Source organism: Epinephelus lanceolatus, chromosome 4, assembly GCF_041903045.1.
Source record: "Epinephelus lanceolatus isolate andai-2023 chromosome 4, ASM4190304v1, whole genome shotgun sequence".
Lineage (NCBI taxonomy): Eukaryota > Metazoa > Chordata > Actinopteri > Perciformes > Serranidae > Epinephelus > Epinephelus lanceolatus.
This window is the reverse complement of record NC_135737.1, coordinates 12,900,607-12,927,860: the sequence shown is the minus strand read 5'-3', so window position 1 is coordinate 12,927,860 and position 27,254 is coordinate 12,900,607. Positions and strand designations below refer to the sequence as shown.

General features: G+C 45.6%; 27 non-coding genes across 27 annotated transcripts; all 27 read right to left on the bottom strand.

Annotated features, from left to right (window-relative positions):
• Positions 1 to 291: 291 nt before the first annotated feature.
• On the bottom strand, positions 292 to 482 carry LOC144463187 (U2 spliceosomal RNA). The gene has a single exon (XR_013491327.1). It is a non-coding gene; the product is annotated as a U2 spliceosomal RNA (small nuclear RNA).
• A 719-nt stretch (positions 483 to 1,201) lies between these two features.
• On the bottom strand, positions 1,202 to 1,365 carry LOC144462943 (U1 spliceosomal RNA). Its single transcript, XR_013491086.1, has one exon. It is a non-coding gene; the product is annotated as a U1 spliceosomal RNA (small nuclear RNA).
• A 981-nt stretch (positions 1,366 to 2,346) lies between these two features.
• Positions 2,347 to 2,537, bottom strand: LOC144463273 (U2 spliceosomal RNA). The gene has a single exon (XR_013491414.1). It is a non-coding gene; the product is annotated as a U2 spliceosomal RNA (small nuclear RNA).
• Positions 2,538 to 3,256: 719 nt separating this feature from the next.
• Positions 3,257 to 3,420, bottom strand: LOC144462942 (U1 spliceosomal RNA). The gene has a single exon (XR_013491085.1). It is a non-coding gene; the product is annotated as a U1 spliceosomal RNA (small nuclear RNA).
• A 981-nt stretch (positions 3,421 to 4,401) lies between these two features.
• Positions 4,402 to 4,592, bottom strand: LOC144463253 (U2 spliceosomal RNA). Its single transcript, XR_013491394.1, has one exon. It is a non-coding gene; the product is annotated as a U2 spliceosomal RNA (small nuclear RNA).
• A 719-nt stretch (positions 4,593 to 5,311) lies between these two features.
• On the bottom strand, positions 5,312 to 5,475 carry LOC144462941 (U1 spliceosomal RNA). Its single transcript, XR_013491084.1, has one exon. It is a non-coding gene; the product is annotated as a U1 spliceosomal RNA (small nuclear RNA).
• A 981-nt stretch (positions 5,476 to 6,456) lies between these two features.
• LOC144463285 (U2 spliceosomal RNA) lies at positions 6,457 to 6,647 on the bottom strand. Its single transcript, XR_013491426.1, has one exon. It is a non-coding gene; the product is annotated as a U2 spliceosomal RNA (small nuclear RNA).
• A 719-nt stretch (positions 6,648 to 7,366) lies between these two features.
• On the bottom strand, positions 7,367 to 7,530 carry LOC144462940 (U1 spliceosomal RNA). Its single transcript, XR_013491083.1, has one exon. It is a non-coding gene; the product is annotated as a U1 spliceosomal RNA (small nuclear RNA).
• Positions 7,531 to 8,513: 983 nt separating this feature from the next.
• Positions 8,514 to 8,704, bottom strand: LOC144463163 (U2 spliceosomal RNA). The gene has a single exon (XR_013491303.1). It is a non-coding gene; the product is annotated as a U2 spliceosomal RNA (small nuclear RNA).
• A 719-nt stretch (positions 8,705 to 9,423) lies between these two features.
• LOC144463028 (U1 spliceosomal RNA) lies at positions 9,424 to 9,587 on the bottom strand. Its single transcript, XR_013491170.1, has one exon. It is a non-coding gene; the product is annotated as a U1 spliceosomal RNA (small nuclear RNA).
• Positions 9,588 to 10,568: 981 nt separating this feature from the next.
• Positions 10,569 to 10,759, bottom strand: LOC144463350 (U2 spliceosomal RNA). Its single transcript, XR_013491492.1, has one exon. It is a non-coding gene; the product is annotated as a U2 spliceosomal RNA (small nuclear RNA).
• Positions 10,760 to 11,478: 719 nt separating this feature from the next.
• LOC144463360 (U1 spliceosomal RNA) lies at positions 11,479 to 11,642 on the bottom strand. Its single transcript, XR_013491501.1, has one exon. It is a non-coding gene; the product is annotated as a U1 spliceosomal RNA (small nuclear RNA).
• Positions 11,643 to 12,623: 981 nt separating this feature from the next.
• LOC144463265 (U2 spliceosomal RNA) lies at positions 12,624 to 12,814 on the bottom strand. Its single transcript, XR_013491406.1, has one exon. It is a non-coding gene; the product is annotated as a U2 spliceosomal RNA (small nuclear RNA).
• A 719-nt stretch (positions 12,815 to 13,533) lies between these two features.
• Positions 13,534 to 13,697, bottom strand: LOC144462939 (U1 spliceosomal RNA). Its single transcript, XR_013491082.1, has one exon. It is a non-coding gene; the product is annotated as a U1 spliceosomal RNA (small nuclear RNA).
• Positions 13,698 to 14,678: 981 nt separating this feature from the next.
• Positions 14,679 to 14,869, bottom strand: LOC144463252 (U2 spliceosomal RNA). Its single transcript, XR_013491393.1, has one exon. It is a non-coding gene; the product is annotated as a U2 spliceosomal RNA (small nuclear RNA).
• A 719-nt stretch (positions 14,870 to 15,588) lies between these two features.
• LOC144462938 (U1 spliceosomal RNA) lies at positions 15,589 to 15,752 on the bottom strand. The gene has a single exon (XR_013491081.1). It is a non-coding gene; the product is annotated as a U1 spliceosomal RNA (small nuclear RNA).
• Positions 15,753 to 16,733: 981 nt separating this feature from the next.
• On the bottom strand, positions 16,734 to 16,924 carry LOC144463251 (U2 spliceosomal RNA). Its single transcript, XR_013491392.1, has one exon. It is a non-coding gene; the product is annotated as a U2 spliceosomal RNA (small nuclear RNA).
• A 719-nt stretch (positions 16,925 to 17,643) lies between these two features.
• Positions 17,644 to 17,807, bottom strand: LOC144462937 (U1 spliceosomal RNA). The gene has a single exon (XR_013491080.1). It is a non-coding gene; the product is annotated as a U1 spliceosomal RNA (small nuclear RNA).
• Positions 17,808 to 18,788: 981 nt separating this feature from the next.
• Positions 18,789 to 18,979, bottom strand: LOC144463278 (U2 spliceosomal RNA). The gene has a single exon (XR_013491419.1). It is a non-coding gene; the product is annotated as a U2 spliceosomal RNA (small nuclear RNA).
• A 719-nt stretch (positions 18,980 to 19,698) lies between these two features.
• Positions 19,699 to 19,862, bottom strand: LOC144462936 (U1 spliceosomal RNA). The gene has a single exon (XR_013491079.1). It is a non-coding gene; the product is annotated as a U1 spliceosomal RNA (small nuclear RNA).
• A 981-nt stretch (positions 19,863 to 20,843) lies between these two features.
• LOC144463317 (U2 spliceosomal RNA) lies at positions 20,844 to 21,034 on the bottom strand. Its single transcript, XR_013491459.1, has one exon. It is a non-coding gene; the product is annotated as a U2 spliceosomal RNA (small nuclear RNA).
• A 719-nt stretch (positions 21,035 to 21,753) lies between these two features.
• On the bottom strand, positions 21,754 to 21,917 carry LOC144463040 (U1 spliceosomal RNA). The gene has a single exon (XR_013491182.1). It is a non-coding gene; the product is annotated as a U1 spliceosomal RNA (small nuclear RNA).
• A 1,007-nt stretch (positions 21,918 to 22,924) lies between these two features.
• LOC144463250 (U2 spliceosomal RNA) lies at positions 22,925 to 23,115 on the bottom strand. Its single transcript, XR_013491391.1, has one exon. It is a non-coding gene; the product is annotated as a U2 spliceosomal RNA (small nuclear RNA).
• A 720-nt stretch (positions 23,116 to 23,835) lies between these two features.
• On the bottom strand, positions 23,836 to 23,999 carry LOC144462935 (U1 spliceosomal RNA). Its single transcript, XR_013491078.1, has one exon. It is a non-coding gene; the product is annotated as a U1 spliceosomal RNA (small nuclear RNA).
• Positions 24,000 to 24,980: 981 nt separating this feature from the next.
• Positions 24,981 to 25,171, bottom strand: LOC144463248 (U2 spliceosomal RNA). Its single transcript, XR_013491389.1, has one exon. It is a non-coding gene; the product is annotated as a U2 spliceosomal RNA (small nuclear RNA).
• Positions 25,172 to 25,890: 719 nt separating this feature from the next.
• Positions 25,891 to 26,054, bottom strand: LOC144462934 (U1 spliceosomal RNA). Its single transcript, XR_013491077.1, has one exon. It is a non-coding gene; the product is annotated as a U1 spliceosomal RNA (small nuclear RNA).
• Positions 26,055 to 27,035: 981 nt separating this feature from the next.
• Positions 27,036 to 27,226, bottom strand: LOC144463316 (U2 spliceosomal RNA). Its single transcript, XR_013491458.1, has one exon. It is a non-coding gene; the product is annotated as a U2 spliceosomal RNA (small nuclear RNA).
• Positions 27,227 to 27,254: the final 28 nt, after the last annotated feature.

The window sequence follows — 27,254 nt, the reverse complement described above, 5'->3', positions numbered from 1 at the left end:
CTCAACAGGTACCGGTTCAATTCATTTTACAGTGAGATGCATGTAACAGGTCCTCAAAAGGAAAGTGCCAGACAGTGGCGAAAAGTTCAAACACGGCCAAAGTTCCAAAAAGAGAAGTTGGGCAAGTGTGTAAATGATGCCATAGCGCATGACTATTAGAAATGCGCACCTGGTAGAGGGGCTCAGTCAACACATACGCAATTTGCACGCTAGCATGGCGAAAACAAGAAATCAAGGCGAGGGCACATTAGAGACACGTCCTACGTGGTCTGTTTTCAACACGTTGAGGGAGGGGGGTGCACCGTTTCTGGAAGTGCTGCAATACCAGGTCGATGCGTGGAGTGGACGGGGCAAGCCCCTTTTCCATCTCCCTGTTCCAAAAAGCAATTTAATATATGGTCCCCGGGTAGGGGACGTATCAGATATTAAACTGATAAGAACAGATACTACACTTGATCTTAGCCAAAAGGCCGAGAAGCGATACTGACTGCTGAGTGAAGTGGGAGACTCAGTCTCCTCATTGTGACTCTAGCTCGCGGGTTCAATATGATTTCGATCGCTACAAAAACACACGGCAGACTGTGAACGTGAAGTTCGATGTTTTATGACTGATGGGCAACACAAATATGCATCCGATCGCAGACTTTTATTACAAAAGGTTATGGGAGTTAACGCGGGCCGAAAAGTGATACTGCCAATGGGTCAGCGGAAAAGGAGGGAGTCACAGCACGGTCTCTCGCGCCGACTGGTCGTAATCTGCTGTGTTTTTTTCGGCATGTTGTCAACCTTCAGAAGATTTCAAAACATAGAGTGCATCCATCATAAATATCTGCAAACTAAAGTAAACAATTTAAGATTTGTCTCTACTCGTTGACTGTCTTTATATTAACAACGGAGAGCCGCTGCCACTGTGACTTGACGCGTTTCACTGAAAAATGCCCCACTTTTAATACGGTGGGCGGGGGCATCAGTTGCAACCCACATATTATTCTAAATGACTGAGTGTGAGGATATAACAATATCATAGGAGCTTGTTTTGCTTCTTCAGTAGTGGCACAGATGTGAAGTGATGCGGTACCGACTTGCACTGACACAACGGGCAAGGGCAAAGCCTGTGATTGAGCGTGAAATGGCGTTTGATGCACGCGGTTCTCTAGTGCCATATGCTGCCACAGCTGTTGGTTGCATTAAACAAGCACATCAGGGGAGAGCGCGAACGCAGTCCCCCACTACCAGAAATTATGCAGTCGAGATTCCCACATTTGGGGAATTCGCAGAGGTCAGCTCAATCGGAGTGCAGTGACCGAGCCTCGCCCTGGGTGAACCACCTTCTTGATCATGGTATCTCCCCTGCCAGGTAAGTATGACTTGTACACCTCACACACAGGGGCCTCATTCACGGTCATACGATGATAGGTGATGGTGCTGGCAATGTATAGCAATGACCAGTCCAGAACCACACACTATAAAGGCTCTGATAATCTACAGAACGCTAATATACAAGAGACACTTTTGTAGTGAGACTGAACAAAACTTGTTCACATTTTACTTGAGAGAAATGGGCACATATCTCATCACGCCATGCTGTATATCCATAGTAAAAGCTAAGCTAACATGGCCAGGCTGTCCATTGATCGCCAATAAATGAGGCAAAAACCTAAGTGAGTTCACACCAGACAAAGATAAATGACACTGCAATCAAGTGTTGTTTGATCTGCATTTAAAAGAAAAAAGTCAGCGGAAAGACTAAAAAACAGGCCTGTCTCCTCACATTAGAGACACGGCGTGATCCGCCCGCTGCTGCCACCTATTGGTCTGGAGTGTGAACAACACTTTGTTAAAAATATATCCACATGCTTCTCTGTTTGAAACTAAAGGAAAGAAGAAAATAATATTATAAATAAAAGCGCAACCATATGAAGAGTGTTTGCCTTTCTTTTGACATATCGGCACAGACCCGACTGTGGCAAACAGCGGCAGAAATTATGCAGAGTGGATTTTCACGTTGGGGGAATGGATCTATTCATCTGACTGAACTGGCAGCTAGTGGTCTCACTCAACAGGTACCGGTTCAATTCATTTTACAGTGAGATGCATGTAACAGGTCCTCAAAAGGAAAGTGCCAGACAGTGGCGAAAAGTTCAAACACGGCCAAAGTTCCAAAAAGAGAAGTTGGGCAAGTGTGTAAATGATGCCATAGCGCATGACTATTAGAAATGCGCACCTGGTAGAGGGGCTCAGTCAACACATACGCAATTTGCACGCTAGCATGGCGAAAACAAGAAATCAAGGCGAGGGCACATTAGAGACACGTCCTACGTGGTCTGTTTTCAACACGTTGAGGGAGGGGGGTGCACCGTTTCTGGAAGTGCTGCAATACCAGGTTGATGCGTGGAGTGGACGGGGCAAGCCCCTTTTCCATCTCCCTGTTCCAAAAAGCAATTTAATATATGGTCCCCGGGTAGGGGACGTATCAGATATTAAACTGATAAGAACAGATACTACACTTGATCTTAGCCAAAAGGCCGAGAAGCGATACTGACTGCTGAGTGAAGTGGGAGACTCAGTCTCCTCATTGTGACTCTAGCTCGCGGGTTCAATATGATTTCGATCGCTACAAAAACACACGGCAGACTGTGAACGTGAAGTTCGATGTTTTATGACTGATGGGCAACACAAATATGCATCCGATCGCAGACTTTTATTACAAAAGGTTATGGGAGTTAACGCGGGCCGAAAAGTGATACTGCCAATGGGTCAGCGGAAAAGGAGGGAGTCACAGCACGGTCTCTCGCGCCGACTGGTCGTAATCTGCTGTGTTTTTTTCGGCATGTTGTCAACCTTCAGAAGATTTCAAAACATAGAGTGCATCCATCATAAATATCTGCAAACTAAAGTAAACAATTTAAGATTTGTCTCTACTCGTTGACTGTCTTTATATTAACAACGGAGAGCCGCTGCCACTGTGACTTGACGCGTTTCACTGAAAAATGCCCCACTTTTAATACGGTGGGCGGGGGCATCAGTTGCAACCCACATATTATTCTAAATGACTGAGTGTGAGGATATAACAATATCATAGGAGCTTGTTTTGCTTCTTCAGTAGTGGCACAGATGTGAAGTGATGCGGTACCGACTTGCACTGACACAACGGGCAAGGGCAAAGCCTGTGATTGAGCGTGAAATGGCGTTTGATGCACGCGGTTCTCTAGTGCCATATGCTGCCACAGCTGTTGGTTGCATTAAACAAGCACATCAGGGGAGAGCGCGAACGCAGTCCCCCACTACCAGAAATTATGCAGTCGAGATTCCCACATTTGGGGAATTCGCAGAGGTCAGCTCAATCGGAGTGCAGTGACCGAGCCTCGCCCTGGGTGAACCACCTTCTTGATCATGGTATCTCCCCTGCCAGGTAAGTATGACTTGTACACCTCACACACAGGGGCCTCATTCACGGTCATACGATGATAGGTGATGGTGCTGGCAATGTATAGCAATGACCAGTCCAGAACCACACACTATAAAGGCTCTGATAATCTACAGGACGCTAATATACAAGAGACACTTTTGTAGTGAGACTGAACAAAACTTGTTCACATTTTACTTGAGAGAAATGGGCACATATCTCATCACGCCATGCTGTATATCCATAGTAAAAGCTAAGCTAACATGGCCAGGCTGTCCATTGATCGCCAATAAATGAGGCAAAAACCTAAGTGAGTTCACACCAGACAAAGATAAATGACACTGCAATCAAGTGTTGTTTGATCTGCATTTAAAAGAAAAAAGTCAGCGGAAAGACTAAAAAACAGGCCTGTCTCCTCACATTAGAGACACGGCGTGATCCGCCCGCTGCTGCCACCTATTGGTCTGGAGTGTGAACAACACTTTGTTAAAAATATATCCACATGCTTCTCTGTTTGAAACTAAAGGAAAGAAGAAAATAATATTATAAATAAAAGCGCAACCATATGAAGAGTGTTTGCCTTTCTTTTGACATATCGGCACAGACCCGACTGTGGCAAACAGCGGCAGAAATTATGCAGAGTGGATTTTCACGTTGGGGGAATGGATCTATTCATCTGACTGAACTGGCAGCTAGTGGTCTCACTCAACAGGTACCGGTTCAATTCATTTTACAGTGAGATGCATGTAACAGGTCCTCAAAAGGAAAGTGCCAGACAGTGGCGAAAAGTTCAAACACGGCCAAAGTTCCAAAAAGAGAAGTTGGGCAAGTGTGTAAATGATGCCATAGCGCATGACTATTAGAAATGCGCACCTGGTAGAGGGGCTCAGTCAACACATACGCAATTTGCACGCTAGCATGGCGAAAACAAGAAATCAAGGCGAGGGCACATTAGAGACACGTCCTACGTGGTCTGTTTTCAACACGTTGAGGGAGGGGGGTGCACCGTTTCTGGAAGTGCTGCAATACCAGGTCGATGCGTGGAGTGGACGGGGCAAGCCCCTTTTCCATCTCCCTCTTCCAAAAAGCAATTTAATATATGGTCCCCGGGTAGGGGACGTATCAGATATTAAACTGATAAGAACAGATACTACACTTGATCTTAGCCAAAAGGCCGAGAAGCGATACTGACTGCTGAGTGAAGTGGGAGACTCAGTCTCCTCATTGTGACTCTAGCTCGCGGGTTCAATATGATTTCGATCGCTACAAAAACACACGGCAGACTGTGAACGTGAAGTTCGATGTTTTATGACTGATGGGCAACACAAATATGCATCCGATCGCAGACTTTTATTACAAAAGGTTATGGGAGTTAACGCGGGCCGAAAAGTGATACTGCCAATGGGTCAGCGGAAAAGGAGGGAGTCACAGCACGGTCTCTCGCGCCGACTGGTCGTAATCTGCTGTGTTTTTTTCGGCATGTTGTCAACCTTCAGAAGATTTCAAAACATAGAGTGCATCCATCATAAATATCTGCAAACTAAAGTAAACAATTTAAGATTTGTCTCTACTCGTTGACTGTCTTTATATTAACAACGGAGAGCCGCTGCCACTGTGACTTGACGCGTTTCACTGAAAAATGCCCCACTTTTAATACGGTGGGCGGGGGCATCAGTTGCAACCCACATATTATTCTAAATGACTGAGTGTGAGGATATAACAATATCATAGGAGCTTCTTTTGCTTCTTCAGTAGTGGCACAGATGTGAAGTGATGCGGTACCGACTTGCACTGACACAACGGGCAAGGGCAAAGCCTGTGATTGAGCGTGAAATGGCGTTTGATGCACGCGGTTCTCTAGTGCCATATGCTGCCACAGCTGTTGGTTGCATTAAACAAGCACATCAGGGGAGAGCGCGAACGCAGTCCCCCACTACCAGAAATTATGCAGTCGAGATTCCCACATTTGGGGAATTCGCAGAGGTCAGCTCAATCGGAGTGCAGTGACCGAGCCTCGCCCTGGGTGAACCACCTTCTTGATCATGGTATCTCCCCTGCCAGGTAAGTATGACTTGTACACCTCACACACAGGGGCCTCATTCACGGTCATACGATGATAGGTGATGGTGCTGGCAATGTATAGCAATGACCAGTCCAGAACCACACACTATAAAGGCTCTGATAATCTACAGAACGCTAATATACAAGAGACACTTTTGTAGTGAGACTGAACAAAACTTGCTCACATTTTACTTGAGAGAAATGGGCACATATCTCATCACGCCATGCTGTATATCCATAGTAAAAGCTAAGCTAACATGGCCAGGCTGTCCATTGATCGCCAATAAATGAGGCAAAAACCTAAGTGAGTTCACACCAGACAAAGATAAATGACACTGCAATCAAGTGTTGTTTGATCTGCATTTAAAAGAAAAAAGTCAGCGGAAAGACTAAAAAACAGGCCTGTCTCCTCACATTAGAGACACGGTGTGATCCGCCCGCTGCTGCCACCTATTGGTCTGGAGTGTGAACAACACTTTGTTAAAAATATATCCACATGCTTCTCTGTTTGAAACTAAAGGAAAGAAGAAAATAATATTATAAATAAAAGCGCAACCATATGAAGAGTGTTTGCCTTTCTTTTGACATATCGGCACAGACCCGACTGTGGCAAACAGCGGCAGAAATTATGCAGAGTGGATTTTCACGTTGGGGGAATGGATCTATTCATCTGACTGAACTGGCAGCTAGTGGTCTCACTCAACAGGTACCGGTTCAATTCATTTTACAGTGAGATGCATGTAACAGGTCCTCAAAAGGAAAGTGCCAGACAGTGGCGAAAAGTTCAAACACGGCCAAAGTTCCAAAAAGAGAAGTTGGGCAAGTGTGTAAATGATGCCATAGCGCATGACTATTAGAAATGCGCACCTGGTAGAGGGGCTCAGTCAACACATACGCAATTTGCACGCTAGCATGGCGAAAACAAGAAATCAAGGCGAGGGCACATTAGAGACACGTCCTACGTGGTCTGTTTTCAACACGTTGAGGGAGGGGGGTGCACCGTTTCTGGAAGTGCTGCAATACCAGGTGGATGCGTGGAGTGGACGGGGCAAGCCCCTTTTCCATCTCCCTCTTCCAAAAAGCAATTTAATATATGGTCCCCGGGTAGGGGACGTATCAGATATTAAACTGATAAGAACAGATACTACACTTGATCTTAGCCAAAAGGCCGAGAAGCGATACTGACTGCTGAGTGAAGTGGGAGACTCAGTCTCCTCATTGTGACTCTAGCTCGCGGGTTCAATATGATTTCGATCGCTACAAAAACACACGGCAGACTGTGAACGTGAAGTTCGATGTTTTATGACTGATGGGCAACACAAATATGCATCCGATCGCAGACTTTTATTACAAAAGGTTATGGGAGTTAACGCGGGCCGAAAAGTGATACTGCCAATGGGTCAGCGGAAAAGGAGGGAGTCACAGCACGGTCTCTCGCGCCGACTGGTCGTAATCTGCTGTGTTTTTTTCGGCATGTTGTCAACCTTCAGAAGATTTCAAAACATAGAGTGCATCCATCATAAATATCTGCAAACTAAAGTAAACAATTTAAGATTTGTCTCTACTCGTTGACTGTCTTTATATTAACAACGGAGAGCCGCTGCCACTGTGACTTGACGCGTTTCACTGAAAAATGCCCCACTTTTAATACGGTGGGCGGGGGCATCAGTTGCAACCCACATATTATTCTAAATGACTGAGTGTGAGGATATAACAATATCATAGGAGCTTGTTTTGCTTCTTCAGTAGTGGCACAGATGTGAAGTGATGCGGTACCGACTTGCACTGACACAACGGGCAAGGGCAAAGCCTGTGATTGAGCGTGAAATGGCGTTTGATGCACGCGGTTCTCTAGTGCCATATGCTGCCACAGCTGTTGGTTGCATTAAACAAGCACATCAGGGGAGAGCGCGAACGCAGTCCCCCACTACCAGAAATTATGCAGTCGAGATTCCCACATTTGGGGAATTCGCAGAGGTCAGCTCAATCGGAGTGCAGTGACCGAGCCTCGCCCTGGGTGAACCACCTTCTTGATCATGGTATCTCCCCTGCCAGGTAAGTATGACTTGTACACCTCACACACAGGGGCCTCATTCACGGTCATACGATGATAGGTGATGGTGCTGGCAATGTATAGCAATGACCAGTCCAGAACCACACACTATAAAGGCTCTGATAATCTACAGAACGCTAATATACAAGAGACACTTTTGTAGTGAGACTGAACAAAACTTGTTCACATTTTACTTGAGAGAAATGGGCACATATCTCATCACGCCATGCTGTATATCCATAGTAAAAGCTAAGCTAACATGGCCAGGCTGTCCATTGATCGCCAATAAATGAGGCAAAAACCTAAGTGAGTTCACACCAGACAAAGATAAATGACACTGCAATCAAGTGTTGTTTGATCTGCATTTAAAAGAAAAAAGTCAGCGGAAAGACTAAAAAACAGGCCTGTCTCCTCACATTAGAGACACGGCGTGAGACACGCCCGCTGCTGCCACCTATTGGTCTGGAGTGTGAACAACACTTTGTTAAAAATATATCCACATGCTTCTCTGTTTGAAACTAAAGGAAAGAAGAAAATAATATTATAAATAAAAGCGCAACCATATGAAGAGTGTTTGCCTTTCTTTTGACATATCGGCACAGACCCGACTGTGGCAAACAGCGGCAGAAATTATGCAGAGTGGATTTTCACGTTGGGGGAATGGATCTATTCATCTGACTGAACTGGCAGCTAGTGGTCTCACTCAACAGGTACCGGTTCAATTCATTTTACAGTGAGATGCATGTAACAGGTCCTCAAAAGGAAAGTGCCAGACAGTGGCGAAAAGTTCAAACACGGCCAAAGTTCCAAAAAGAGAAGTTGGGCAAGTGTGTAAATGATGCCATAGCGCATGACTATTAGAAATGCGCACCTGGTAGAGGGGCTCAGTCAACACATACGCAATTTGCACGCTAGCATGGCGAAAACAAGAAATCAAGGCGAGGGCACATTAGAGACACGTCCTACGTGGTCTGTTTTCAACACGTTGAGGGAGGGGGGTGCACCGTTTCTGGAAGTGCTGCAATACCAGGTCGATGCGTGGAGTGGACGGGGCAAGCCCCTTTTCCATCTCCCTCTTCCAAAAAGCAATTTAATATATGGTCCCCAGGTAGGGGACGTATCAGATATTAAACTGATAAGAACAGATACTACACTTGATCTTAGCCAAAAGGCCGAGAAGCGATACTGACTGCTGAGTGAAGTGGGAGACTCAGTCTCCTCATTGTGACTCTAGCTCGCGGGTTCAATATGATTTCGATCGCTACAAAAACACACGGCAGACTGTGAACGTGAAGTTCGATGTTTTATGACTGATGGGCAACACAAATATGCATCCGATCGCAGACTTTTATTACAAAAGGTTATGGGAGTTAACGCGGGCCGAAAAGTGATACTGCCAATGGGTCAGCGGAAAAGGAGGGAGTCACAGCACGGTCTCTCGCGCCGACTGGTCGTAATCTGCTGTGTTTTTTTCGGCATGTTGTCAACCTTCAGAAGATTTCAAAACATAGAGTGCATCCATCATAAATATCTGCAAACTAAAGTAAACAATTTAAGATTTGTCTCTACTCGTTGACTGTCTTTATATTAACAACGGAGAGCCGCTGCCACTGTGACTTGACGCGTTTCACTGAAAAATGCCCCACTTTTAATACGGTGGGCGGGGGCATCAGTTGCAACCCACATATTATTCTAAATGACTGAGTGTGAGGATATAACAATATCATAGGAGCTTGTTTTGCTTCTTCAGTAGTGGCACAGATGTGAAGTGATGCGGTACCGACTTGCACTGACACAACGGGCAAGGGCAAAGCCTGTGATTGAGCGTGAAATGGCGTTTGATGCACGCGGTTCTCTAGTGCCATATGCTGCCACAGCTGTTGGTTGCATTAAACAAGCACATCAGGGGAGAGCGCGAACGCAGTCCCCCACTACCAGAAATTATGCAGTCGAGATTCCCACATTTGGGGAATTCGCAGAGGTCAGCTCAATCGGAGTGCAGTGACTGAGCCTCGCCCTGGGTGAACCACCTTCTTGATCATGGTATCTCCCCTGCCAGGTAAGTATGACTTGTACACCTCACACACAGGGGCCTCATTCACGGTCATACGATGATAGGTGATGGTGCTGGCAATGTATAGCAATGACCAGTCCAGAACCACACACTATAAAGGCTCTGATAATCTACAGGACGCTAATATACAAGAGACACTTTTGTAGTGAGACTGAACAAAACTTGCTCACATTTTACTTGAGAGAAATGGGCACATATCTCATCACGCCATGCTGTATATCCATAGTAAAAGCTAAGCTAACATGGCCAGGCTGTCCATTGATCGCCAATAAATGAGGCAAAAACCTAAGTGAGTTCACACCAGACAAAGATAAATGACACTGCAATCAAGTGTTGTTTGATCTGCATTTAAAAGAAAAAAGTCAGCGGAAAGACTAAAAAACAGGCCTGTCTCCTCACATTAGAGACACGGCGTGATCCGCCCGCTGCTGCCACCTATTGGTCTGGAGTGTGAACAACACTTTGTTAAAAATATATCCACATGCTTCTCTGTTTGAAACTAAAGGAAAGAAGAAAATAATATTATAAATAAAAGCGCAACCATATGAAGAGTGTTTGCCTTTCTTTTGACATATCGGCACAGACCCGACTGTGGCAAACAGCGGCAGAAATTATGCAGAGTGGATTTTCACGTTGGGGGAATGGATCTATTCATCTGACTGAACTGGCAGCTAGTGGTCTCACTCAACAGGTACCGGTTCAATTCATTTTACAGTGAGATGCATGTAACAGGTCCTCAAAAGGAAAGTGCCAGACAGTGGCGAAAAGTTCAAACACGGCCAAAGTTCCAAAAAGAGAAGTTGGGCAAGTGTGTAAATGATGCCATAGCGCATGACTATTAGAAATGCGCACCTGGTAGAGGGGCTCAGTCAACACATACGCAATTTGCACGCTAGCATGGCGAAAACAAGAAATCAAGGCGAGGGCACATTAGAGACACGTCCTACGTGGTCTGTTTTCAACACGTTGAGGGAGGGGGGTGCACCGTTTCTGGAAGTGCTGCAATACCAGGTCGATGCGTGGAGTGGACGGGGCAAGCCCCTTTTCCATCTCCCTCTTCCAAAAAGCAATTTAATATATGGTCCCCGGGTAGGGGACGTATCGGATATTAAACTGATAAGAACAGATACTACACTTGATCTTAGCCAAAAGGCCGAGAAGCGATACTGACTGCTGAGTGAAGTGGGAGACTCAGTCTCCTCATTGTGACTCTAGCTCGCGGGTTCAATATGATTTCGATCGCTACAAAAACACACGGCAGACTGTGAACGTGAAGTTCGATGTTTTATGACTGATGGGCAACACAAATATGCATCCGATCGCAGACTTTTATTACAAAAGGTTATGGGAGTTAACGCGGGCCGAAAAGTGATACTGCCAATGGGTCAGCGGAAAAGGAGGGAGTCACAGCACGGTCTCTCGCGCCGACTGGTCGTAATCTGCTGTGTTTTTTTCGGCATGTTGTCAACCTTCAGAAGATTTCAAAACATAGAGTGCATCCATCATAAATATCTGCAAACTAAAGTAAACAATTTAAGATTTGTCTCTACTCGTTGACTGTCTTTATATTAACAACGGAGAGCCGCTGCCACTGTGACTTGACGCGTTTCACTGAAAAATGCCCCACTTTTAATACGGTGGGCGGGGGCATCAGTTGCAACCCACATATTATTCTAAATGACTGAGTGTGAGGATATAACAATATCATAGGAGCTTGTTTTGCTTCTTCAGTAGTGGCACAGATGTGAAGTGATGCGGTACCGACTTGCACTGACACAACGGGCAAGGGCAAAGCCTGTGATTGAGCGTGAAATGGCGTTTGATGCACGCGGTTCTCTAGTGCCATATGCTGCCACAGCTGTTGGTTGCATTAAACAAGCACATCAGGGGAGAGCGCGAACGCAGTCCCCCACTACCAGAAATTATGCAGTCGAGATTCCCACATTTGGGGAATTCACAGAGGTCAGCTCAATCGGAGTGCAATGACCGAGCCTCGCCCTGGGTGAACCACCTTCTTGATCATGGTATCTCCCCTGCCAGGTAAGTATGACTTGTACACCTCACACACAGGGGCCTCATTCACGGTCATACGATGATAGGTGATGGTGCTGGCAATATATAGCAATGACCAGTCCAGACCCACACACTATAAAGGCTCTGATAATCTACAGGACGCTAATATACAAGAGACACTTTTGTAGTGAGACTGAACAAAACTTGTTCACATTTTACTTGAGAGAAATGGGCACATATCTCATCACGCCATGCTGTATATCCATAGTAAAAGCTAAGCTAAAATGGCCAGGCTGTCCATTGATCGCCAATAAATGAGGCAAAAACCTAAGTGAGTTCACACCAGACAAAGATAAATGACACTGCAATCAAGTGTTGTTTGATCTGCATTTAAAAGAAAAAAGTCAGCGGAAAGACTAAAAAACAGGCCTGTCTCCTCACATTAGAGACACGGCGTGATCCGCCCGCTGCTGCCACCTATTGGTCTGGAGTGTGAACAACACTTTGTTAAAAATATATCCACATGCTTCTCTGTTTGAAACTAAAGGAAAGAAGAAAATAATATTATAAATAAAAGCGCAACCATATGAAGAGTGTTTGCCTTTCTTTTGACATATCGGCACAGACCCGACTGTGGCAAACAGCGGCAGAAATTATGCAGAGTGGATTTTCACGTTGGGGGAATGGATCTATTCATCTGACTGAACTGGCAGCTAGTGGTCTCACTCAACAGGTACCGGTTCAATTCATTTTACAGTGAGATGCATGTAACAGGTCCTCAAAAGGAAAGTGCCAGACAGTGGCGAAAAGTTCAAACACGGCCAAAGTTCCAAAAAGAGAAGTTGGGCAAGTGTGTAAATGATGCCATAGCGCATGACTATTAGAAATGCGCACCTGGTAGAGGGGCTCAGTCAACACATACGCAATTTGCACGCTAGCATGGCGAAAACAAGAAATCAAGGCGAGGGCACATTAGAGACACGTCCTACGTGGTCTGTTTTCAACACGTTGAGGGAGGGGGGTGCACCGTTTCTGGAAGTGCTGCAATACCAGGTCGATGCGTGGAGTGGACAGGGCAAGCCCCTTTTCCATCTCCCTGTTCCAAAAAGCAATTTAATATATGGTCCCCGGGTAGGGGACGTATCAGATATTAAACTGATAAGAACAGATACTACACTTGATCTTAGCCAAAAGGCCGAGAAGCGATACTGACTGCTGAGTGAAGTGGGAGACTCAGTCTCCTCATTGTGACTCTAGCTCGCGGGTTCAATATGATTTCGATCGCTACAAAAACACACGGCAGACTGTGAACGTGAAGTTCGATGTTTTATGACTGATGGGCAACACAAATATGCATCCGATCGCAGACTTTTATTACAAAAGGTTATGGGAGTTAACGCGGGCCGAAAAGTGATACTGCCAATGGGTCAGCGGAAAAGGAGGGAGTCACAGCACGGTCTCTCGCGCCGACTGGTCGTAATCTGCTGTGTTTTTTTCGGCATGTTGTCAACCTTCAGAAGATTTCAAAACATAGAGTGCATCCATCATAAATATCTGCAAACTAAAGTAAACAATTTAAGATTTGTCTCTACTCATTGACTGTCTTTATATTAACAACGGAGAGCCGCTGCCACTGTGACTTGACGCGTTTCACTGAAAAATGCCCCACTTTTAATACGGTGGGCGGGGGCATCAGTTGCAACCCACATATTATTCTAAATGACTGAGTGTGAGGATATAACAATATCATAGGAGCTTCTTTTGCTTCTTCAGTAGTGGCACAGATGTGAAGTGATGCGGTACCGACTTGCACTGACACAACGGGCAAGGGCAAAGCCTGTGATTGAGCGTGAAATGGCGTTTGATGCACGCGGTTCTCTAGTGCCATATGCTGCCACAGCTGTTGGTTGCATTAAACAAGCACATCAGGGGAGAGCGCGAACGCAGTCCCCCACTACCAGAAATTATGCAGTCGAGATTCCCACATTTGGGGAATTCGCAGAGGTCAGCTCAATCGGAGTGCAGTGACCGAGCCTCGCCCTGGGTGAACCACCTTCTTGATCATGGTATCTCCCCTGCCAGGTAAGTATGACTTGTACACCTCACACACAGGGGCCTCATTCACGGTCATACGATGATAGGTGATGGTGCTGGCAATGTATAGCAATGACCAGTCCAGAACCACACACTATAAAGGCTCTGATAATCTACAGGACGCTAATATACAAGAGACACTTTTGTAGTGAGACTGAACAAAACTTGTTCACATTTTACTTGAGAGAAATGGGCACATATCTCATCACGCCATGCTGTATATCCATAGTAAAAGCTAAGCTAACATGGCCAGGCTGTCCATTGATCGCCAATAAATGAGGCAAAAACCTAAGTGAGTTCACACCAGACAAAGATAAATGACACTGCAATCAAGTGTTGTTTGATCTGCATTTAAAAGAAAAAAGTCAGCGGAAAGACTAAAAAACAGGCCTGTCTCCTCACATTAGAGACACGGCGTGATCCGCCCGCTGCTGCCACCTATTGGTCTGGAGTGTGAACAACACTTTGTTAAAAATATATCCACATGCTTCTCTGTTTGAAACTAAAGGAAAGAAGAAAATAATATTATAAATAAAAGCGCAACCATATGAAGAGTGTTTGCCTTTCTTTTGACATATCGGCACAGACCCGACTGTGGCAAACAGCGGCAGAAATTATGCAGAGTGGATTTTCACGTTGGGGGAATGGATCTATTCATCTGACTGAACTGGCAGCTAGTGGTCTCACTCAACAGGTACCGGTTCAATTCATTTTACAGTGAGATGCATGTAACAGGTCCTCAAAAGGAAAGTGCCAGACAGTGGCGAAAAGTTCAAACACGGCCAAAGTTCCAAAAAGAGAAGTTGGGCAAGTGTGTAAATGATGCCATAGCGCATGACTATTAGAAATGCGCACCTGGTAGAGGGGCTCAGTCAACACATACGCAATTTGCACGCTAGCATGGCGAAAACAAGAAATCAAGGCGAGGGCACATTAGAGACACGTCCTACGTGGTCTGTTTTCAACACGTTGAGGGAGGGGGGTGCACCGTTTCTGGAAGTGCTGCAATACCAGGTCGATGCGTGGAGTGGACGGGGCAAGCCCCTTTTCCATCTCCCTCTTCCAAAAAGCAATTTAATATATGGTCCCCGGGTAGGGGACGTATCAGATATTAAACTGATAAGAACAGATACTACACTTGATCTTAGCCAAAAGGCCGAGAAGCGATACTGACTGCTGAGTGAAGTGGGAGACTCAGTCTCCTCATTGTGACTCTAGCTCGCGGGTTCAATATGATTTCGATCGCTACAAAAACACACGGCAGACTGTGAACGTGAAGTTCGATGTTTTATGACTGATGGGCAACACAAATATGCATCCGATCGCAGACTTTTATTACAAAAGGTTATGGGAGTTAACGCGGGCCGAAAAGTGATACTGCCAATGGGTCAGCGGAAAAGGAGGGAGTCACAGCACGGTCTCTCGCGCCGACTGGTCGTAATCTGCTGTGTTTTTTTCGGCATGTTGTCAACCTTCAGAAGATTTCAAAACATAGAGTGCATCCATCATAAATATCTGCAAACTAAAGTAAACAATTTAAGATTTGTCTCTACTCGTTGACTGTCTTTATATTAACAACGGAGAGCCGCTGCCACTGTGACTTGACGCGTTTCACTGAAAAATGCCCCACTTTTAATACGGTGGGCGGGGGCATCAGTTGCAACCCACATATTATTCTAAATGACTGAGTGTGAGGATATAACAATATCATAGGAGCTTCTTTTGCTTCTTCAGTAGTGGCACAGATGTGAAGTGATGCGGTACCGACTTGCACTGACACAACGGGCAAGGGCAAAGCCTGTGATTGAGCGTGAAATGGCGTTTGATGCACGCGGTTCTCTAGTGCCATATGCTGCCACAGCTGTTGGTTGCATTAAACAAGCACATCAGGGGAGAGCGCGAACGCAGTCCCCCACTACCAGAAATTATGCAGTCGAGATTCCCACATTTGGGGAATTCGCAGAGGTCAGCTCAATCGGAGTGCAGTGACCGAGCCTCGCCCTGGGTGAACCACCTTCTTGATCATGGTATCTCCCCTGCCAGGTAAGTATGACTTGTACACCTCACACACAGGGGCCTCATTCACGGTCATACGATGATAGGTGATGGTGCTGGCAATGTATAGCAATGACCAGTCCAGAACCACACACTATAAAGGCTCTGATAATCTACAGGACGCTAATATACAAGAGACACTTTTGTAGTGAGACTGAACAAAACTTGTTCACATTTTACTTGAGAGAAATGGGCACATATCTCATCACGCCATGCTGTATATCCATAGTAAAAGCTAAGCTAACATGGCCAGGCTGTCCATTGATCGCCAATAAATGAGGCAAAAACCTAAGTGAGTTCACACCAGACAAAGATAAATGACACTGCAATCAAGTGTTGTTTGATCTGCATTTAAAAGAAAAAAGTCAGCGGAAAGACTAAAAAACAGGCCTGTCTCCTCACATTAGAGACACGGCGTGATCCGCCCGCTGCTGCCACCTATTGGTCTGGAGTGTGAACAACACTTTGTTAAAAATATATCCACATGCTTCTCTGTTTGAAACTAAAGGAAAGAAGAAAATAATATTATAAATAAAAGCGCAACCATATGAAGAGTGTTTGCCTTTCTTTTGACATATCGGCACAGACCCGACTGTGGCAAACAGCGGCAGAAATTATGCAGAGTGGATTTTCACGTTGGGGGAATGGATCTATTCATCTGACTGAACTGGCAGCTAGTGGTCTCACTCAACAGGTACCGGTTCAATTCATTTTACAGTGAGATGCATGTAACAGGTCCTCAAAAGGAAAGTGCCAGACAGTGGCGAAAAGTTCAAACACGGCCAAAGTTCCAAAAAGAGAAGTTGGGCAAGTGTGTAAATGATGCCATAGCGCATGACTATTAGAAATGCGCACCTGGTAGAGGGGCTCAGTCAACACATACGCAATTTGCACGCTAGCATGGCGAAAACAAGAAATCAAGGCGAGGGCACATTAGAGACACGTCCTACGTGGTCTGTTTTCAACACGTTGAGGGAGGGGGGTGCACCGTTTCTGGAAGTGCTGCAATACCAGGTCGATGCGTGGAGTGGACGGGGCAAGCCCCTTTTCCATCTCCCTCTTCCAAAAAGCAATTTAATATATGGTCCCCGGGTAGGGGACGTATCAGATATTAAACTGATAAGAACAGATACTACACTTGATCTTAGCCAAAAGGCCGAGAAGCGATACTGACTGCTGAGTGAAGTGGGAGACTCAGTCTCCTCATTGTGACTCTAGCTCGCGGGTTCAATATGATTTCGATCGCTACAAAAACACACGGCAGACTGTGAACGTGAAGTTCGATGTTTTATGACTGATGGGCAACACAAATATGCATCCGATCGCAGACTTTTATTACAAAAGGTTATGGGAGTTAACGCGGGCCGAAAAGTGATACTGCCAATGGGTCAGCGGAAAAGGAGGGAGTCACAGCACGGTCTCTCGCGCCGACTGGTCGTAATCTGCTGTGTTTTTTTCGGCATGTTGTCAACCTTCAGAAGATTTCAAAACATAGAGTGCATCCATCATAAATATCTGCAAACTAAAGTAAACAATTTAAGATTTGTCTCTACTCGTTGACTGTCTTTATATTAACAACGGAGAGCCGCTGCCACTGTGACTTGACGCGTTTCACTGAAAAATGCCCCACTTTTAATACGGTGGGCGGGGGCATCAGTTGCAACCCACATATTATTCTAAATGACTGAGTGTGAGGATATAACAATATCATAGGAGCTTGTTTTGCTTCTTCAGTAGTGGCACAGATGTGAAGTGATGCGGTACCGACTTGCACTGACACAACGGGCAAGGGCAAAGCCTGTGATTGAGCGTGAAATGGCGTTTGATGCACGCGGTTCTCTAGTGCCATATGCTGCCACAGCTGTTGGTTGCATTAAACAAGCACATCAGGGGAGAGCGCGAACGCAGTCCCCCACTACCAGAAATTATGCAGTCGAGATTCCCACATTTGGGGAATTCGCAGAGGTCAGCTCAATCGGAGTGCAGTGACCGAGCCTCGCCCTGGGTGAACCACCTTCTTGATCATGGTATCTCCCCTGCCAGGTAAGTATGACTTGTACACCTCACACACAGGGGCCTCATTCACGGTCATACGATGATAGGTGATGGTGCTGGCAATGTATAGCAATGACCAGTCCAGAACCACACACTATAAAGGCTCTGATAATCTACAGAACGCTAATATACAAGAGACACTTTTGTAGTGAGACTGAACAAAACTTGCTCACATTTTACTTGAGAGAAATGGGCACATATCTCATCACGCCATGCTGTATATCCATAGTAAAAGCTAAGCTAACATGGCCAGGCTGTCCATTGATCGCCAATAAATGAGGCAAAAACCTAAGTGAGTTCACACCAGACAAAGATAAATGACACTGCAATCAAGTGTTGTTTGATCTGCATTTAAAAGAAAAAAGTCAGCGGAAAGACTAAAAAACAGGCCTGTCTCCTCACATTAGAGACACGGTGTGATCCGCCCGCTGCTGCCACCTATTGGTCTGGAGTGTGAACAACACTTTGTTAAAAATATATCCACATGCTTCTCTGTTTGAAACTAAAGGAAAGAAGAAAATAATATTATAAATAAAAGCGCAACCATATGAAGAGTGTTTGCCTTTCTTTTGACATATCGGCACAGACCCGACTGTGGCAAACAGCGGCAGAAATTATGCAGAGTGGATTTTCACGTTGGGGGAATGGATCTATTCATCTGACTGAACTGGCAGCTAGTGGTCTCACTCAACAGGTACCGGTTCAATTCATTTTACAGTGAGATGCATGTAACAGGTCCTCAAAAGGAAAGTGCCAGACAGTGGCGAAAAGTTCAAACACGGCCAAAGTTCCAAAAAGAGAAGTTGGGCAAGTGTGTAAATGATGCCATAGCGCATGACTATTAGAAATGCGCACCTGGTAGAGGGGCTCAGTCAACACATACGCAATTTGCACGCTAGCATGGCGAAAACAAGAAATCAAGGCGAGGGCACATTAGAGACACGTCCTACGTGGTCTGTTTTCAACACGTTGAGGGAGGGGGGTGCACCGTTTCTGGAAGTGCTGCAATACCAGGTGGATGCGTGGAGTGGACGGGGCAAGCCCCTTTTCCATCTCCCTGTTCCAAAAAGCAATTTAATATATGGTCCCCGGGTAGGGGACGTATCAGATATTAAACTGATAAGAACAGATACTACACTTGATCTTAGCCAAAAGGCCGAGAAGCGATACTGACTGCTGAGTGAAGTGGGAGACTCAGTCTCCTCATTGTGACTCTAGCTCGCGGGTTCAATATGATTTCGATCGCTACAAAAACACACGGCAGACTGTGAACGTGAAGTTCGATGTTTTATGACTGATGGGCAACACAAATATGCATCCGATCGCAGACTTTTATTACAAAAGGTTATGGGAGTTAACGCGGGCCGAAAAGTGATACTGCCAATGGGTCAGCGGAAAAGGAGGGAGTCACAGCACGGTCTCTCGCGCCGACTGGTCGTAATCTGCTGTGTTTTTTTCGGCATGTTGTCAACCTTCAGAAGATTTCAAAACATAGAGTGCATCCATCATAAATATCTGCAAACTAAAGTAAACAATTTAAGATTTGTCTCTACTCGTTGACTGTCTTTATATTAACAACGGAGAGCCGCTGCCACTGTGACTTGACGCGTTTCACTGAAAAATGCCCCACTTTTAATACGGTGGGCGGGGGCATCAGTTGCAACCCACATATTATTCTAAATGACTGAGTGTGAGGATATAACAATATCATAGGAGCTTGTTTTGCTTCTTCAGTAGTGGCACAGATGTGAAGTGATGCGGTACCGACTTGCACTGACACAACGGGCAAGGGCAAAGCCTGTGATTGAGCGTGAAATGGCGTTTGATGCACGCGGTTCTCTAGTGCCATATGCTGCCACAGCTGTTGGTTGCATTAAACAAGCACATCAGGGGAGAGCGCGAACGCAGTCCCCCACTACCAGAAATTATGCAGTCGAGATTCCCACATTTGGGGAATTCGCAGAGGTCAGCTCAATCGGAGTGCAGTGACCGAGCCTCGCCCTGGGTGAACCACCTTCTTGATCATGGTATCTCCCCTGCCAGGTAAGTATGACTTGTACACCTCACACACAGGGGCCTCATTCACGGTCATACGATGATAGGTGATGGTGCTGGCAATGTATAGCAATGACCAGTCCAGAACCACACACTATAAAGGCTCTGATAATCTACAGAACGCTAATATACAAGAGACACTTTTGTAGTGAGACTGAACAAAACTTGTTCACATTTTACTTGAGAGAAATGGGCACATATCTCATCACGCCATGCTGTATATCCATAGTAAAAGCTAAGCTAACATGGCCAGGCTGTCCATTGATCGCCAATAAATGAGGCAAAAACCTAAGTGAGTTCACACCAGACAAAGATAAATGACACTGCAATCAAGTGTTGTTTGATCTGCATTTAAAAGAAAAAAGTCAGCGGAAAGACTAAAAAACAGGCCTGTCTCCTCACATTAGAGACACGGCGTGATCCGCCCGCTGCTGCCACCTATTGGTCTGGAGTGTGAACAACACTTTGTTAAAAATATATCCACATGCTTCTCTGTTTGAAACTAAAGGAAAGAAGAAAATAATATTATAAATAAAAGCGCAACCATATGAAGAGTGTTTGCCTTTCTTTTGACATATCGGCACAGACCCGACTGTGGCAAACAGCGGCAGAAATTATGCAGAGTGGATTTTCACGTTGGGGGAATGGATCTATTCATCTGACTGAACTGGCAGCTAGTGGTCTCACTCAACAGGTACCGGTTCAATTCATTTTACAGTGAGATGCATGTAACAGGTCCTCAAAAGGAAAGTGCCAGACAGTGGCGAAAAGTTCAAACACGGCCAAAGTTCCAAAAAGAGAAGTTAGGCAAGTGTGTAAATGATGCCATAGCGCATGACTATTAGAAATGCGCACCTGGTAGAGGGGCTCAGTCAACACATACGCAATTTGCACGCTAGCATGGCGAAAACAAGAAATCAAGGCGAGGGCACATTAGAGACACGTCCTACGTGGTCTGTTTTCAACACGTTGAGGGAGGGGGGTGCACCGTTTCTGGAAGTGCTGCAATACCAGGTCGATGCGTGGAGTGGACGGGGCAAGCCCCTTTTCCATCTCCCTGTTCCAAAAAGCAATTTAATATATGGTCCCCGGGTAGGGGACGTATCGGATATTAAACTGATAAGAACAGATACTACACTTGATCTTAGCCAAAAGGCCGAGAAGCGATACTGACTGCTGAGTGAAGTGGAAGACTCAGTCTCCTCATTGAGACTCTAGCTCGCGGGTTCAATATGATTTCGATCGCTACAAAAACACACGGCAGACTGTGAACGTGAAGTTCGATGTTTTATGACTGATGGGCAACACAAATATGCATCCGATCGCAGACTTTTATTACAAAAGGTTATGGGAGTTAACGCGGGCCGAAAAGTGATACTGCCAATGGGTCAGCGGAAAAGGAGGGAGTCACAGCACGGTCTCTCGCGCCGACTGGTCGTAATCTGCTGTGTTTTTTTCGGCATGTTGTCAACCTTCAGAAGATTTCAAAACATAGAGTGCATCCATCATAAATATCTGCAAACTAAAGTAAACAATTTAAGATTTGTCTCTACTCGTTGACTGTCTTTATATTAACAACGGAGAGCCGCTGCCACTGTGACTTGACGCGTTTCACTGAAAAATGCCCCACTTTTAATACGGTGGGCGGGGGCATCAGTTGCAACCCACATATTATTCTAAATGACTGAGTGTGAGGATATAACAATATCATAGGAGCTTGTTTTGCTTCTTCAGTAGTGGCACAGATGTGAAGTGATGCGGTACCGACTTGCACTGACACAACGGGCAAGGGCAAAGCCTGTGATTGAGCGTGAAATGGCGTTTGATGCACGCGGTTCTCTAGTGCCATATGCTGCCACAGCTGTTGGTTGCATTAAACAAGCACATCAAGGGAGAGCGCGAACGCCGTCCCCCACTACCAGAAATTATGCAGTCGAGATTCCCACATTTGGGGAATTCGCAGAGGTCAGCTCAATCGGAGTGCAGTGACCGAGCCTCGCCCTGGGTGAACCACCTTCTTGATCATGGTATCTCCCCTGCCAGGTAAGTATGACTTGTACACCTCACACACAGGGGCCTCATTCACGGTCATACGATGATAGGTGATGGTGCTGGCAATGTATAGCAATGACCAGTCCAGAACCACACACTATAAAGGCTCTGATAATCTACAGAACGCTAATATACAAGAGACACTTTTGTAGTGAGACTGAACAAAACTTGTTCACATTTTACTTGAGAGAAATGGGCACATATCTCATCACGCCATGCTGTATATCCATAGTAAAAGCTAAGCTAACATGGCCAGGCTGTCCATTGATCGCCAATAAATGAGGCAAAAACCTAAGTGAGTTCACACCAGACAAAGATAAATGACACTGCAATCAAGTGTTGTTTGATCTGCATTTAAAAGAAAAAAGTCAGCGGAAAGACTAAAAAACAGGCCTGTCTCCTCACATTAGAGACACGGCGTGAGACACGGCGTGAGACACGGCGTGAGACACGCCCGCTGCTGCCACCTATTGGTCTGGAGTGTGAACAACACTTTGTTAAAAATATATCCACATGCTTCTCTGTTTGAAACTAAAGGAAAGAAGAAAATAATATTATAAATAAAAGCGCAACCATATGAAGAGTGTTTGCCTTTCTTTTGACATATCGGCACAGACCCGACTGTGGCAAACAGCGGCAGAAATTATGCAGAGTGGATTTTCACGTTGGGGGAATGGATCTATTCATCTGACTGAACTGGCAGCTAGTGGTCTCACTCAACAGGTACCGGTTCAATTCATTTTACAGTGAGATGCATGTAACAGGTCCTCAAAAGGAAAGTGCCAGACAGTGGCGAAAAGTTCAAACACGGCCAAAGTTCCAAAAAGAGAAGTTGGGCAAGTGTGTAAATGATGCCATAGCGCATGACTATTAGAAATGCGCACCTGGTAGAGGGGCTCAGTCAACACATACGCAATTTGCACGCTAGCATGGCGAAAACAAGAAATCAAGGCGAGGGCACATTAGAGACACGTCCTACGTGGTCTGTTTTCAACACGTTGAGGGAGGGGGGTGCACCGTTTCTGGAAGTGCTGCAATACCAGGTCGATGCGTGGAGTGGACGGGGCAAGCCCCTTTTCCATCTCCCTCTTCCAAAAAGCAATTTAATATATGGTCCCCGGGTAGGGGACGTATCAGATATTAAACTGATAAGAACAGATACTACACTTGATCTTAGCCAAAAGGCCGAGAAGCGATACTGACTGCTGAGTGAAGTGGGAGACTCAGTCTCCTCATTGTGACTCTAGCTCGCGGGTTCAATATGATTTCGATCGCTACAAAAACACACGGCAGACTGTGAACGTGAAGTTCGATGTTTTATGACTGATGGGCAACACAAATATGCATCCGATCGCAGACTTTTATTACAAAAGGTTATGGGAGTTAACGCGGGCCGAAAAGTGATACTGCCAATGGGTCAGCGGAAAAGGAGGGAGTCACAGCACGGTCTCTCGCGCCGACTGGTCGTAATCTGCTGTGTTTTTTTCGGCATGTTGTCAACCTTCAGAAGATTTCAAAACATAGAGTGCATCCATCATAAATATCTGCAAACTAAAGTAAACAATTTAAGATTTGTCTCTACTCGTTGACTGTCTTTATATTAACAACGGAGAGCCGCTGCCACTGTGACTTGACGCGTTTCACTGAAAAATGCCCCACTTTTAATACGGTGGGCGGGGGCATCAGTTGCAACCCACATATTATTCTAAATGACTGAGTGTGAGGATATAACAATATCATAGGAGCTTGTTTTGCTTCTTCAGTAGTGGCACAGATGTGAAGTGATGCGGGTACCGACTTGCACTGACACAACGGGCAAGGGCAAAGCCTGTGATTGAGCGTGAAATGGCGTTTGATGCACGCGGTTCTCTAGTGCCATATGCTGCCACAGCTGTTGGTTGCATTAAACAAGCACATCAGGGGAGAGCGCGAACGCAGTCCCCCACTACCAGAAATTATGCAGTCGAGATTCCCACATTTGGGGAATTCGCAGAGGTCAGCTCAATCGGAGTGCAGTGACCGAGCCTCGCCCTGGGTGAACCACCTTCTTGATCATGGTATCTCCCCTGCCAGGTAAGTATGACTTGTACACCTCACACACAGGGGCCTCATTCACGGTCATACGATGATAGGTGATGGTGCTGGCAATGTATAGCAATGACCAGTCCAGAACCACACACTATAAAGGCTCTGATAATCTACAGGACGCTAATATACAAGAGACACTTTTGTAGTGAGACTGAACAAAACTTGTTCACATTTTACTTGAGAGAAATGGGCACATATCTCATCACGCCATGCTGTATATCCATAGTAAAAGCTAAGCTAACATGGCCAGGCTGTCCATTGATCGCCAATAAATGAGGCAAAAACCTAAGTGAGTTCACACCAGACAAAGATAAATGACACTGCAATCAAGTGTTGTTTGATCTGCATTTAAAAGAAAAAAGTCAGCGGAAAGACTAAAAAACAGGCCTGTCTCCTCACATTAGAGACACGGCGTGATCCGCCCGCTGCTGCCACCTATTGGTCTGGAGTGTGAACAACACTTTGTTAAAAATATATCCACATGCTTCTCTGTTTGAAACTAAAGGAAAGAAGAAAATAATATTATAAATAAAAGCGCAACCATATGAAGAGTGTTTGCCTTTCTTTTGACATATCGGCACAGACCCGACTGTGGCAAACAGCGGCAGAAATTATGCAGAGTGGATTTTCACGTTGGGGGAATGGATCTATTCATCTGACTGAACTGGCAGCTAGTGGTCTCACTCAACAGGTACCGGTTCAATTCATTTTACAGTGAGATGCATGTAACAGGTCCTCAAAAGGAAAGTGCCAGACAGTGGCGAAAAGTTCAAACACGGCCAAAGTTCCAAAAAGAGAAGTTGGGCAAGTGTGTAAATGATGCCATAGCGCATGACTATTAGAAATGCGCACCTGGTAGAGGGGCTCAGTCAACACATACGCAATTTGCACGCTAGCATGGCGAAAACAAGAAATCAAGGCGAGGGCACATTAGAGACACGTCCTACGTGGTCTGTTTTCAACACGTTGAGGGAGGGGGGTGCACCGTTTCTGGAAGTGCTGCAATACCAGGTCGATGCGTGGAGTGGACGGGGCAAGCCCCTTTTCCATCTCCCTCTTCCAAAAAGCAATTTAATATATGGTCCCCGGGTAGGGGACGTATCAGATATTAAACTGATAAGAACAGATACTACACTTGATCTTAGCCAAAAGGCCGAGAAGCGATACTGACTGCTGAGTGAAGTGGGAGACTCAGTCTCCTCATTGTGACTCTAGCTCGCGGGTTCAATATGATTTCGATCGCTACAAAAACACACGGCAGACTGTGAACGTGAAGTTCGATGTTTTATGACTGATGGGCAACACAAATATGCATCCGATCGCAGACTTTTATTACAAAAGGTTATGGGAGTTAACGCGGGCCGAAAAGTGATACTGCCAATGGGTCAGCGGAAAAGGAGGGAGTCACAGCACGGTCTCTCGCGCCGACTGGTCGTAATCTGCTGTGTTTTTTTCGGCATGTTGTCAACCTTCAGAAGATTTCAAAACATAGAGTGCATCCATCATAAATATCTGCAAACTAAAGTAAACAATTTAAGATTTGTCTCTACTCGTTGACTGTCTTTATATTAACAACGGAGAGCCGCTGCCACTGTGACTTGACGCGTTTCACTGAAAAATGCCCCACTTTTAATACGGTGGGCGGGGGCATCAGTTGCAACCCACATATTATTCTAAATGACTGAGTGTGAGGATATAACAATATCATAGGAGCTTGTTTTGCTTCTTCAGTAGTGGCACAGATGTGAAGTGATGCGGTACCGACTTGCACTGACACAACGGGCAAGGGCAAAGCCTGTGATTGAGCGTGAAATGGCGTTTGATGCACGCGGTTCTCTAGTGCCATATGCTGCCACAGCTGTTGGTTGCATTAAACAAGCACATCAGGGGAGAGCGCGAACGCAGTCCCCCACTACCAGAAATTATGCAGTCGAGATTCCCACATTTGGGGAATTCGCAGAGGTCAGCTCAATCGGAGTGCAGTGACCGAGCCTCGCCCTGGGTGAACCACCTTCTTGATCATGGTATCTCCCCTGCCAGGTAAGTATGACTTGTACACCTCACACACAGGGGCCTCATTCACGGTCATACGATGATAGGTGATGGTGCTGGCAATGTATAGCAATGACCAGTCCAGAACCACACACTATAAAGGCTCTGATAATCTACAGAACGCTAATATACAAGAGACACTTTTGTAGTGAGACTGAACAAAACTTGTTCACATTTTACTTGAGAGAAATGGGCACATATCTCATCACGCCATGCTGTATATCCATAGTAAAAGCTAAGCTAACATGGCCAGGCTGTCCATTGATCGCCAATAAATGAGGCAAAAACCTAAGTGAGTTCACACCAGACAAAGATAAATGACACTGCAATCAAGTGTTGTTTGATCTGCATTTAAAAGAAAAAAGTCAGCGGAAAGACTAAAAAACAGGCCTGTCTCCTCACATTAGAGACACGGCGTGATCCGCCCGCTGCTGCCACCTATTGGTCTGGAGTGTGAACAACACTTTGTTAAAAATATATCCACATGCTTCTCTGTTTGAAACTAAAGGAAAGAAGAAAATAATATTATAAATAAAAGCGCAACCATATGAAGAGTGTTTGCCTTTCTTTTGACATATCGGCACAGACCCGACTGTGGCAAACAGCGGCAGAAATTATGCAGAGTGGATTTTCACGTTGGGGGAATGGATCTATTCATCTGACTGAACTGGCAGCTAGTGGTCTCACTCAACAGGTACCGGTTCAATTCATTTTACAGTGAGATGCATGTAACAGGTCCTCAAAAGGAAAGTGCCAGACAGTGGCGAAAAGTTCAAACACGGCCAAAGTTCCAAAAAGAGAAGTTAGGCAAGTGTGTAAATGATGCCATAGCGCATGACTATTAGAAATGCGCACCTGGTAGAGGGGCTCAGTCAACACATACGCAATTTGCACGCTAGCATGGCGAAAACAAGAAATCAAGGCGAGGGCACATTAGAGACACGTCCTACGTGGTCTGTTTTCAACACGTTGAGGGAGGGGGGTGCACCGTTTCTGGAAGTGCTGCAATACCAGGTCGATGCGTGGAGTGGACGGGGCAAGCCCCTTTTCCATCTCCCTGTTCCAAAAAGCAATTTAATATATGGTCCCCGGGTAGGGGACGTATCGGATATTAAACTGATAAGAACAGATACTACACTTGATCTTAGCCAAAAGGCCGAGAAGCGATACTGACTGCTGAGTGAAGTGGAAGACTC